Source organism: Mauremys reevesii, linkage group 1 (genome assembly GCF_016161935.1).
Source record: "Mauremys reevesii isolate NIE-2019 linkage group 1, ASM1616193v1, whole genome shotgun sequence".
Classification (NCBI taxonomy): domain Eukaryota; kingdom Metazoa; phylum Chordata; order Testudines; family Geoemydidae; genus Mauremys; species Mauremys reevesii.
In genome coordinates, this window is record NC_052623.1 from 294,248,096 (window position 1) to 294,260,893 (window position 12,798).

Here is a 12,798-nt window from a genome sequence, read left to right on the forward strand (position 1 = left end):
GTGGGTAAATTGTCTGTCTGAAAGATGGATAATTAAATAAAATTGACACAACGTTAAAGCCAGTAGGCCTTGTTTGCAATGAGGAATTGTTACAGAAATTATTTCCATCATTAATATCAGAAGTTCAGCTCCATACATGGGCGAAACTTTGGGCACCATAATGTACACCTGTGGCTGACTGTTTCTACCATCAGGTCACACAGACTTGCCAGCCAGCGCAGTAAACATCTGCAAATCTTCCTGGGCCTGAAAGCCTTAAGCTAGTTAAAATTGTCATATCAGTGCAATTTTGGAATAAAAATAATTGAGAGCAAATGAACCAGCTATGTCTAGCAAATGGCATATTCAGAGTAAACAAATGCCCCTTTGGATGTTAAGCTGTATTACTGTCAAAAGACATCAGAGCAGGGCTACCTTTGCCACGCAGCCCGCCAGGGTAAGCCGCAGCAGGTAAACAAACTGGCTGGCCTGCCAGGGTGCTTACCCTGGCAGGCCACATGCCAAAGGTTGCCGATTCCCTGCATCAGATGATTATTCTCTGTAAAGGGAAAGATAATCTTGACTCTTTAACATAGGAATGAGGAGAGGGCTATCCTGGAGTAGATCTGTCTGTCTGTGTGGAAATGACAGGTTTCCAAGAGCTAAAAGAAGTGGAACCAAAGGAGATTTGTAGAGTATTAAAGATAATGTTTAGATTTTGCTGCTTATAATAAAATGTATCCTTTTGTAATACACAGCCATTAAGCCATGTCACCCTGAATGTGAGCTTATAAGGGAAATCAGGTGGGCCTTGCTAACCATTGCCAGGAAACCCCCACAGGCCAAATTCAAGTGCTTCAGAAAGTTAGTTGTGTACAATATTAAACTGGAGAGATTGGAAGGTTGTTTGAAGACCACAGAATATGCTCTCAGGAGAAAGTCAAGAATATATACCTTAACACACTTAAAACCACCTTCACCAAATAAGGACACTCCACCAGAGAGGTAGATCGTATTGTGGAATAGGCCACCCAAATGTCCCAAGAGTACCTGCTCAATACAGAAATAAAACCTCCTTTGACCACGTACCCCTTAATTGTCACCTACCACCCCACGTTGGAGCTCAGACACGGTATTATCAAACAACTACCATCCTAATGTAAATCTTTCCTGAAGCCCCACTTCTGCCTTTCAAAAACTCCATAGCCTTTCCTTATCATCAGAAGCAAGATCTCTCAGACTAGTACACGCCAACTCAAAGCAGCACCAGAATCTGCCAGAACAACAGATGCAAAACCTTCAGGCATATCTCCTCTTCTATAATGATCTACATCCCCACAGTGCACCTTTCAAGATTCATGGATCCAATACATGATTATCACATGAGGTACACCTCATCCAGTGCACTAAATGCCCCAGTAACAATTATGTGGGTGAAAGCAGACAATGACTATACTCTTGAATGAGCTCACACAGTAAAATGATAAAAGACAAAAACACCCTATCACCTGTAGGTGAGCACTTTTCATAAAGCAATCACTGTATCTGGCCTATCAATCCTCATCCTCAAAGGAAACCTGCACAACACTTTCAAAAGATGAGCCTGGGAGCTTAAATACATTACTCTGCTAGATACCAAAAATCATAGGCTGAATGGAGACACTGGTTTGAGCATTGGCCTGCTAAACCCAGAGTTGTGAGCTCAATCCTTGAGGGAGCCCTTTAGGGATCTGTCTGGGGATTGGTCCTGCTTTAAACAGGGGATTGAACTAGATGACCTCCTGAGGTCCCTTCCAACCCTAATATTCTATGTTTGAACCAATTGCAGCTGTTTTTCCCATGAACAGTGTGGAGAAAAATATTCTCTCTCTCCCCACTCCCACTTTTCAAACAAGCAAGATATTTAGCACATAAATATCGCAAAACCAGCACAACTTTAAAATTCATAAATGACTAGGCTTCAAAGACAGCAGTTTGGGAAGTTTGAAATGTCTTTAAACATTAATAATGGCAGAAATTATTAAAAATTCACTTTCATGGCTGCACAGTAAACATTTTCTAGCAGGATGTTACCATTATGTCATTGTTGTGTATACAGAATAGTGCAGTAAAATATGTAGAAGCTGCACAAAACAAATGCATAGATTCATAGTAGAGCAGCTAGGGTGATCTTTCCAAGATTGAAAACAACATAGACATTAAATACAAAACCATATACAACATATGTGTAACACAAAATAATTTATTTTTGCATGTAACAGTCCTGTAACAGCATTGCACATATGTGGCTTTTTCAATTAGTGATTCTGTTCATAAACGTAGCTAAATGTGCAATGTGCTTAGTTAACATTACAGTTTGAACCTTAATTTTTGCATTTCCTACCTACACACTGGTGTGTATGTATGGAAACTCTGAACTGGTTTGCAAGACTATTACTCCCTCTTCGTTCAAACCTCTCCTAAGATCGCTTCCTGTTGCCACAGGCACAAAACATGAGTCAATGAGACATTTTTGTGTTATCAGGCATTTTATACATTTATTACATCCAAAAACTTATGTTAAAGGAATGTCAAGGTTACAAAGTCAAAGTCAGGAAATGCCAGAATTTGCCCCCCTCTTGGACATGTGCATTACAATACTGTCTTTAATACTACTATTTTTTCCCCATGGGATCCCTGCCTTTTGGGTGTTTCTGTGGTGTTCCCACCATAGTACCTGAGTGTCATGTTCTGAGGTGCAATGCAGACCAGGACAGAGTTTTGTCATCATCTGCCTTCAACTGCTCTGCTGCTATAGCTCCATTCTCTGGATGCTCCCAGTCAGCACACAAGCATGCACTGAGGTCTGGGCAATAAACAGCCCTGGACCATCAACGCTGACTCCAGCAGCCTGTTACACCACAGCCACACTCTACCTTCCACCAGCCTTGGATACTCCTGGCAAGATGACCCCAACACACCCCAGTCCCAAAGTTTCCCAAAACGGTATGCTTGGCAGTGCCCAGCCCTTTCCTGGACCATTCAGAGCAATAACAATGTTCATGTACTCAGCTAAAGAAACATACTGCATAGCTTATCACTTTAACTGGAGTTAACAATCACTTCAATTCAAGCACAGCACTGGGCTGGTTTAGATTAAAACAAGTCTATTAACAAAAGGAGGCAAGATTTTGAGTCCAAGCTTAAAGGATAGAGTTAGAAATGGTTACAAGCAAATAAAAGTGAAAAATGCTTTGTAGAGACTAAGACTTAACAAAACTACAGTCTTGGTTCAAGGTAAGATCTTTACCACACTTTCTTCCAGCAAGATGTCTGACCATCCCTCTGGTCAGGATCTCCTACACAGTCTAAAGTGCTTAGTTCCTTTGTTGTCTTAGGGTAGGTTTACACTTACCTTCTGGGTCGACGCGGTGAGTTCGACTTCTCGGAGTTCGAACTATCGCATCTGATCTAGACACGATAGTTAGAACTCCGGAAGCGCTGCGGTCCACTCTGGTACTCCACCACTGCAAACAGCGGTGGCGGAGTCAACGGGGGAGCTGCGGAGTTTGACCCCACCGCGTCTGGACGGGTGAGTAGGTCGAACTAGGGTACTTCGAATTCAGCTACGCTATTCACGTAGCTGAATTTGCGTACCCTAGTTCGACCCCCCTTCTTAGTGTAGACCAGGCCTTAGGTCAAAGACAACTTGAGGTTCTTTGCCCCTCTCTTTTACAGTCCACTGAACTTTTGAAATTATTTTTCTGAAAGTTATTTCCTCCCCCACCCACCAAAAATAAAGTTAATTCAAGCTGTGAGGAAGGCATCAGATGAGAAGGAACATCCATGCTGGTTTCTTTTCCTGCTGGTGTTTGCTAAAATGCAAATTGATCAGTTCCTGCCCTCTCCAATGCAAATGAATGGCCATTTGTCATGTGGTTGTCGATCAACTCTGATGACCCCTGGTTGGAGGTGTCAGCTTGTCCTTCAGGAAAAAAATGTTGACCCATTCCCAAGACTTGTCTGGTAAACACGTTAGTTCAAAATTTCCTTCATACTTATGTGATCCCTTGGGCATTTACTGTGCATACACCATGGAAGAATATTAATGATCAGTGTGTTATTCATTTTCCATTGATACCTTATATGACACATATAAGATACAGTTTATGACATTAATGAACTGGTCAGGCCAGCGGAAGCTCATCACCAGATACCAGTGAGCCCCTTGCCCTTTTGCACTGGGATGCTGTCAGGGTCACACTGAGTGCTTCACAAACATTAGCAAAGTTATCTTCACTGCACCCATGTGAGAGCGGGTGGGAATAATGTCCCTATTTTACAGATGGGGATCAGAGGCATAGAGAGATTAAGGCCAAAACTGTCAGACATTTCCACTAATTTTGGGTACCCAATTTGAGACTCTTAGGGATTAATTCTGCAGCGTACTTAGCATTATTGTAACACATTATGTGTTCAAAGCACAAGTCCAGTTGACTTCAGTTGCAGTTGTAAGCATTCATCACTTCTGCAAACATACTCTCATGTTAGGCACCCAGAAAATGAGGGATGCACAAGTGGTGGCCAGCTGTGGACATCTAGGTTTAAATGACTTGTCCAGCATCACATAGGAACTCTGTGGCAAGAGGCAGAGATAGAATCCAATTTTCTGGGGCAGATTTTAACCTCCTTAACCATGAGATTATCCCTTCTCTTTCTGCAAACCCGTGTTTCATTCACTACTCAACCCTGAAACACTGACCATCTTGTGCACTGAATAAGGCAGGAGTCCTACAGAAAAAAATAATTTTGATCATGTAATTACAAGCTATCATAATGAACACACACAAGGGACCCAAATTAAGGTTACAAGGGCAACATGTACTCTGGCATTTCCTAACTGCTGAGTGCTTGACCGTGCAGCTGTAATGTTCTTTTTAATGCAGTTTTGATGTAATTTCTGCATTTTTAAAAAAAAGTGCCAAAAAAAAATTCCACTATGTGTAACCATATTTGGTCACAAGAAGGATTCAGACCTGAAGATCGATACCACAGACTTCTATCACTTGACCTAATGGAGTAACTAGAGCAGTAGTAGGCTGTTATTTTCTATGTGGACCAGGCACCAGAGGAGGCTAAGACACGCACTTTGCCTGTGGGCTTCTAGCTATTTTCTGACAGGAGAGGAATGTAGGGATTCAGGTGTCCTGGGTTCAACTCCACATTCTGGAAGGAGTGTACTCTAGTGGCTACAGAGAGTTGTCCCCTTGTTCTCCCAGCTTCTGTCTCTCTTCTTCCACCCCTATCCACCTCCATACCTGCCCCAACTCCTGACCCCCTTTGCATTCAAGTTATGCAACTTCAGCCTTGTCCTCCACATGCCAATAGAGTGAATGTTGATAGCACAGGAGAGACAGTCACGCTGCTGTCAGTTCCTGGGCCAAGTGCCAGAGCAGCCCCTTGGAGAGCTTAGAACTATTACAGGGAAAGTCTAGTTAAGTCCTGCAGCCTGGGGTGAAGCATGCTGTGTGGGGATGGCACATCAACAGTCCAATCAGCTCACAGCTCTGTGAGGAGTTGGAGCATGCTCAGTGCAGACAGAATCTTCATTTAGTAGCCAAGCTAACAAGCCTCTAATGACCTTGTGCAAACTGCAATTTTTCAGAGGCATATAACTTTGCCAAATTTGGGTTAATTTTCATAGGGACATTCAGAGCACATCCCTGTCAGCAGGGCAATCTCCCTGCTAAGTTACAAATCCCCGCTCTACAGAATGATGACGGTGCTAGATCTTCCCAACAGAACAGTTGTAAGAAAATATTTTTTAACCTGGGCAAAAACAACATTTTCCCCCAATCTCATTCTTGGAAACTGAAATATTTCAGCTGATACTTTCAAAAATGTTCAGCCTCAGGCAGACACCCAGCATAGAAAATTTCAGCCTGAGTGCTTAAAGTTTGGCAAAGTTGTATGCAGCTAAAATTAGGGTCTTATCATGGAAAGTATCAGGCAACCATAACTATAGGTAGCACTAGTAGCTCCACCTATAATTTATCAAAAACTGCACATTAACAATTAGTTCAACTATGCTGTCTATACACATACCTTTGCTGAATAATCTCAGTCTCGTTACTGTGATCTCGGTCTCTACAGAATCATAGAATATCAGGGTTGGAAGGGACCTCAGGAGGTCATCTAGTCCAACCCCCTGCTCAAAGCAGGAACACCACCAACTAATTCATCCCAGCCAGGGCTTTGTCAAGCCTAATCTTAAAAACCTCTAAGGAAAGAGATTCCATCACCTCTCTAGGTAACCCATTCCAGTGCTTCCACCATCCTCCTAGTGAAAAAGTTTTTCCTAATATCCAACCTAAACCTCCCCCAATGCAACTTGAGACCATTACTCCTTTTTCTGTCATCTGGTACCACTGAGAACAGTCTAGATCCATCCTCTTTGGAACCCCCTTTCAGGTAGCTGAAAGCAACTATCAAATCCCCCCTTATTCTTCTCTTCTGCAGACTAAATAATCCTAGTTCCCTCAGCCTCTTCTCATAAATCATGTGCCCCAATCCCCTAATCATTTCAATCTATCCCTATCCTTTGCTGTCCCTCGGTTGCATTATGTGTAAAATTATGATCTACTTCTGCAATTGACTCCCTTTGAAGTCAGTGTGGCTCTTTGTGACCACCAGGGTCTGCCCACACAAAGTCAGTTGGAGGTGCTTTAAATTGTAACAATCACTGCATGGCAATACCAACATGCTATCTACAAAACTGCAAGGTGCCAAGTCTGGGGCACCATGAAATAATGATGTTTTCATTTGCAACCTTCACATTGCATTAACAGGTTTCTGCATTAATTGGTTTGTTTTTTTCAAGTTGGTCATTTAAAAGGCCTTCAACATTTGTTTGTATATATGCACTGTTTGTTTTTTCCTTTCTGTGAAATATCTGATGGCTTTGTAGCCTGCAGGTTTTAGAGAGAGCTATGTTAATTTTTAGTATCTTGTCTTCTAGCTTCAACTCCACCAGGATTTTTTTCAAAATCGTTTTGTCATGTTTCTAATCATGTTAGATTATCTGTTGGCAGGGTTCCCACTCTTGCTGGTGTAGGGGAATACTTCCTCATTTTGAAACAATTATTAGCCAGTGCTAACGTGCCACTTTCTTGTGATGAAAGATTTTTGCAACATTTCAGTAAGATCTATTTAAAATCTCATTCAAATAACAATCTGACAGTCCTGTCTTAGTTGTTGGCATATAGCACTGAGGGACTACCTTCTCTCTTTACTAAAAAAACTGTTTCCAGCTAACGCAAGCATAAGTAAAAAGGAAAGGAGAATAACAATGCTGCTCTCTAATAGTGAAACAACCATGTTTTGGAAAAGTAATCTCTCAGATACATCATGTTCCTCATTTCAAATGTGTCTTGTACCAAAGAAATCTCCTTGTAACCTTGGTCAGGTCAATCAAACTCTTTGGCCTTGATCAGGGCCTAACTGCCTCAGAGCCCAGTCTGTTAAATGAGGAGACTACTACTACTTTACCTTACTGGGGATTTAGGAGGATAAATTAATATATTCAAGGCACTCCAGTACTGTGGTGATGGGCACTATCAGAGATACTGGGTCAAAAGACACTCCTGAAGAAAGTTCTGTCTCCTGCATCTTTCTTTATAAAAGAAAATCTAATAAATCAACATAACCATACAGTAACTTTACTTCACTGACCAGATAGATGATGTAGCCAGATAGATTCAGCTTGGTGACTTCAGAAGGCTTTGGATTCCATAGCAATATAGATACCAATGGAGTAGGAGGAGGATGAAATTAACAAGTTACTTCTGCAGGACTTATCTGGTACAGCTTTACTTGGTGGAAATTCTGGGCTTGGTCAACTAGCACTGACTGGTGAGACAGGATAGTTATGCAAAACTTGGATGATCAGCAGTGGCTGCAGAACTTCAGGTTGTGAAAGGCTGCTTTCCTAGCGATGTGTGTAGAGGCCACCCTGGAGCTGCAGCAGCATAACACCAACATGAGCGTTTCCTTCACTCTGGAGAAGCGTGTAGCCATTGCCATTTTGAAGCTTGCCAGCCCGATTCCTACAGGTCAGTAGCTAACCAATTTGGTGCTGCTAGATCAACTGCCAGGGTTCTTTACATGGAGGTTTGTGATGCTATTAAGGGGGCTGTTGTGCTGTCGTAAAGCTTGGCAATGCATAGGAAGTTATTGACAGCTTTGCATAGGTGGGATTCCCACAGGAGCTATTGATAGGACCCCCATGCCTATTCTTTGCTCCCCACACCAGGCCTCGGAGGTTATCAGCAAGAAAGGGTATTTCTCCATGGAGTGGTAAGTCCAGGTTGATCACGGTGGAAGGTTCATCAATATTATTACCACCTGGCCAGTTTTTGGATTGCCTGGCTGATTGCCATGAAGATGTGCTGGGTGTTTTCTGCTCTTTCCCTGTTTCCCCATCCTGAGACTTCCCATAGGCCAATCCCTTGTCAGAGCCAGGCCTCCCTGGGAAGACTCATCTGCCTTCCCCTCCTTCCTAAAATGCTCCAGGGTTGGCCAGATTCACTAGTTGCCATTGGGGGGCAGGGGGGGGAAGGGAGGAGTGAGTTTCTTGTGGTGGGACTGTGTTTCCCACTGGCTACTTGGGGGCCTGGAGCACAGCAAGGGGTGGGGAAAGTAAGAGGCAAAGAAGCCTGAAACCAGCTCCAGCAGCCTACCTGCGCAGTCACCTGTGTCAGGTGGGTACCGGGTAGGCAGGCTGGTGTGAGTGGTGCCTGAAAGGGGAAGTGGAGGCCAGGTGGCTGGGGGATAAGGTTGGGCCATGGCTGGTTTTTCTGGCAAAGAGAAGAGCAACAAGAATGATTAAAGGTCTAGAGAACATGACCTATGAAGGAAGGCTGAAAGAATTGGGTTTGTTTAGTTTGGAAAAAAGAAGACTGAGAGGGGCCATGATAGCAGTTTTCAAGTATCTAAAAGGGTGTCATAAGGAGGAGGGAGAAAACTTGTTCACCTTAGCCTCTAAGGATAGAACAAGAAGCAATGGGCTTAAACTGCAGCCTGGGAGGTTTAGGCTGGACATTAGGAAAAAGTTTCTAACTGTCAGGGTGGTTAAACACTGGAATAAATTGCCTAGGGAGGCTGTGAAATCTCCATCTCTGGAGATATTTAAGAGTAGGTTAGATAAATGTCTATCAGGGATGGTCTAGACAGTATTTGGTCCTGCCACAAGGGCAGGGGACTGGATTTGATGACCTCTCGAGGTCCCTTCCAGTCCTAGAGTCTATTCACCAGTATGAATGTGGGGTGATGCCAGGGGGCTGACTGTTGTGTGAAAAGGGTCTGCCCTTAGGAAGATTGAAATAGGTCCCAGTATGGTATGTTCTCCATAGTTTGCAACACAGTGCAAGGTTGGGGTCCAGCCTTTAACTTTGTAACAAAAGGTGCTCCAGCATGTACTCCCTTTCCAGGCTTTGTGATTGCATCTGCACCTCTGCAGGCTGTCCTTATGGTGGACGATGTCACTCTGCGGCAAGTCCCCAAGAGACAGAGAAAGGTCTTGTTCAAAAAGGCTACAGGCAAATACAGCACTGCTATTTACCAGGATAGTGTCCCCCTAGCTGGTGCAGGGGTGGTAGGGAGAGACTAGCTATATAGGCAATTCTGAGAAAACTCATTGCCTTGGAACATCCATGCCAAAAGAAAGCTCTAATTTGCCTTAAGTTCTCTTTTATGACACCCTCAGATGAACAAAGTGCACTCCAAAATAAAGAGAACTCTGCAGTGAATGAATGCCTTACAATCTGTTTTGAAATCTCTCTAGCCTCATTTGGGCAGTTTACTTCACAACATAAATTAGCTGAACGTTGAGGGTATTAATGAAACTGAGCCACAATGCTTTGGCTATTGCTTTTAGTCTGTGGCTACAACACACCTGCCATGCAGGTTTGTTTTTTTTACCAGGCCTGTGTTGCCAACATCTGAGCACGGGTGAGTGAAAAAGAGCAAGAAACAGCTCAGGAAGGGGATTGTGGAGGCAGCAAGTGAGACCAGTAGCAGGATTTGATATTGCAGGGAAATAAAACTTCATAACTTCTAGTGTAGTGAAGTTAAAAGCTAAGCAGGCAGGGAAAGGCTCCCCGAACACAACAGCAGACGGTTAGGACAAGGAAAAATGTTATTTAACTCTCCCTATACACTTGTATTATAATACAGCATATAGTACTAATTGGTACAGCTCCCCTCTGTAGCATTTTCAGGATCATTTTTGTAGCGCCTCATCCACAGCAATTTCAGGCTGGCTATCCATACAGTGTTCTTGTGTAATCTCTAAATCTGCTGTGTAATACCGTTCTTGGCTGCCCAGAAAAATCTCCTGTCAGACTTCCTGGTATACATGGGGTCAAAGGGCACCGATTATGCTATCTAGGGTGCTTTGTGGAAAACGGTCCACCACATCATTCTTAAATGCAGCGGTGGCTTTGATTGCAGAAACAGTCCAGGTCCTCATAGAACTGGCAAGCAGTGAGAGCTTTACCAGAGGTCCTGTTCCTGTCCCTTGCCTTCAGCTACTTCTGCTGGAGATCCTGTGCTCTGACTGCACTGGGACCAGGTATGGGAGTGCCCTGCTCTTCATTGGTTCTGTCAGTGTCTTGTAGAAGTCTGCCTTCTGGTGACTCTTCTCCAAGCACTGAACGTGCAACTCTCCAAAACAATCCAATCTAGCACCTCTGCAGGAGTTCACAAATAAACCTAGGGGAATGGGAAGCATGGGTCCACAGGGAAGTCTTGGGGGAGGGAGGGAGCGGTATGGCTATAACATATGTGACTCCAGGTGTGTGAACTCACTACCATCTGGTATCAAAAAGAGGCACAAGCCAGCCTGCATTTAAACAGGGAGGTGAGATCCAGTCAAAATGACCCCTGAGCCATGGTGGTACACAGATAATCTGATCTAGGTGTGAAGCAATGCACTGGGGAGACTCCCAGAAGTATAGTAGTTAGGAGTGTGTATATGCAAACCTTACAGAAAACAAACTCATTGCAGAGTTGCTTCTCTTGCGAGGATTTATTACAGCAATGTAAGATGCTAAATTCACTTTTTAAAAGGTTATGTATAGATGCAAGGCACTTTAAGGCAAACTAAAGGTAACTGGATATAACATACCTATGTGTAGGAACTTTACACTTCTCAAGCACTAAGAGGGTTGGAAAACCGCCCCCGAATTTAGAGCGGCTGAAGTGGTTCCCACCCCCCCACACTCGATCAGGAGACACACAGATTAAGCGCCGACCAGGTGTGTACCACTGGAACACGCAATGCATAGAGCACCAATCAGGGGAGGGGGCGAAGTAGTTGGATTGAGGTTGCACATGCGCATAATAGAATGATTTATGTAACCATTATAATAAAAGGACGTGGAAAACCCCCGGGGGCGCTCCACTGGACAGACTGACGGACTTGGCTTTATTTATTGCAACACCTATGTAGACAAGCCCTATTACTAATCCTGAGCCATCCAGTCCTAAACTTGTTTCATCTTAGAAAGGGCATCAGTCCACTTGATGTGTTAATCTGGCATCCAGATTCAATAGGATGCAAGCTTTCATTTTTAAAAACAGTTTCAACCGTTTGTTGCAAAGACAACCATCTGAACATGAATTAGTGTGGTCCTACCCTAAACAGCAGATAGATGGGAACTCTCCCATTCAACTCCCAGTGTTCACTATTAAGCCAATAATGGATACTTAGGAATCAGATTTGAAAATAATGTAGGTGTGCAATTTGCATACGCAGTTAACAACTTCTCATACACACCAGTTAACTGCATGGAGAAACTGCCAAACAAAAGGCAGAAGTAGTAGTGATCCAGAAAGAGCCACGCATCACTGAAACCATATTCTATCTTTTATCGCTGTTCAATGGATTATCTGGACTCAGAGTAATAATTTAAAAATCAAAGCCCTGAGCCACATTTTAACATGTAATTGGGCCATCTCCCCAGATGGTTTGACATCCCTTATTTAGTGGTTTTAGCTAAATATGTCTCAGTGAACTGTGGTTTACCACTGAAGTGCTCTCACACTTAACTACGGTGGATCTCTCAGGAACAAACAATGCTCATTGATGACACTTAGGGTATGGCTACACTTACGGTTTGCAGCGCTGGTAGTTTGCAGCGCTGGTCATCCAGCTGTGTAGGAGCAGCGCTGGTGTGTGGCCACACTCACAGCTACCAGCGCTGGTGTGTGGCCACATTTGCAGCATTAGCAGCGCTGTTGGGAGTGATGCATTATGGGCAGCTATCCCAGTGGGGTCTAGTGTGACAGGGAGCGGGGGGGAGAGAGAGAGAGTGGATTTTTGGAGCCAACACTGTGTGTTTAGCTTCCTGCCTTGAAAAATCAGAACATTTTTCCAACCCCTTAGTCTTAACTCTTAATTGCAAACAGCCTGCAGCCAACATGACTCCCCGCTGTTTCATTCCCTCCCTGCCTGCCTCTCATTTGATTGTTTACAGCCAGGTACAGATGATCACAGCAAACAGGAGCTCTGTTTGTTTTTTAGATAAGCAGCAAAACAAAGAGAGGCTGCATAACAAAACAAAGAGAGTAATTTATAAAAGCATTCTGGGATACATCCTTATACCCTGGAGGCCAATCACAGCGCTGGTGTGTGGCCACACTTCATGACCAGCGCTGGAATCCTTATTCCCCATGCTGAGTGAGGTGTACGGCCAGCGCTGCAGCCAGGGAGTTGCAGCGCTGGAAGTGCCCTGCAGGTGTGGCCACTTACTAATTGCAGCGCTGGTGGAGGCTTTCCTG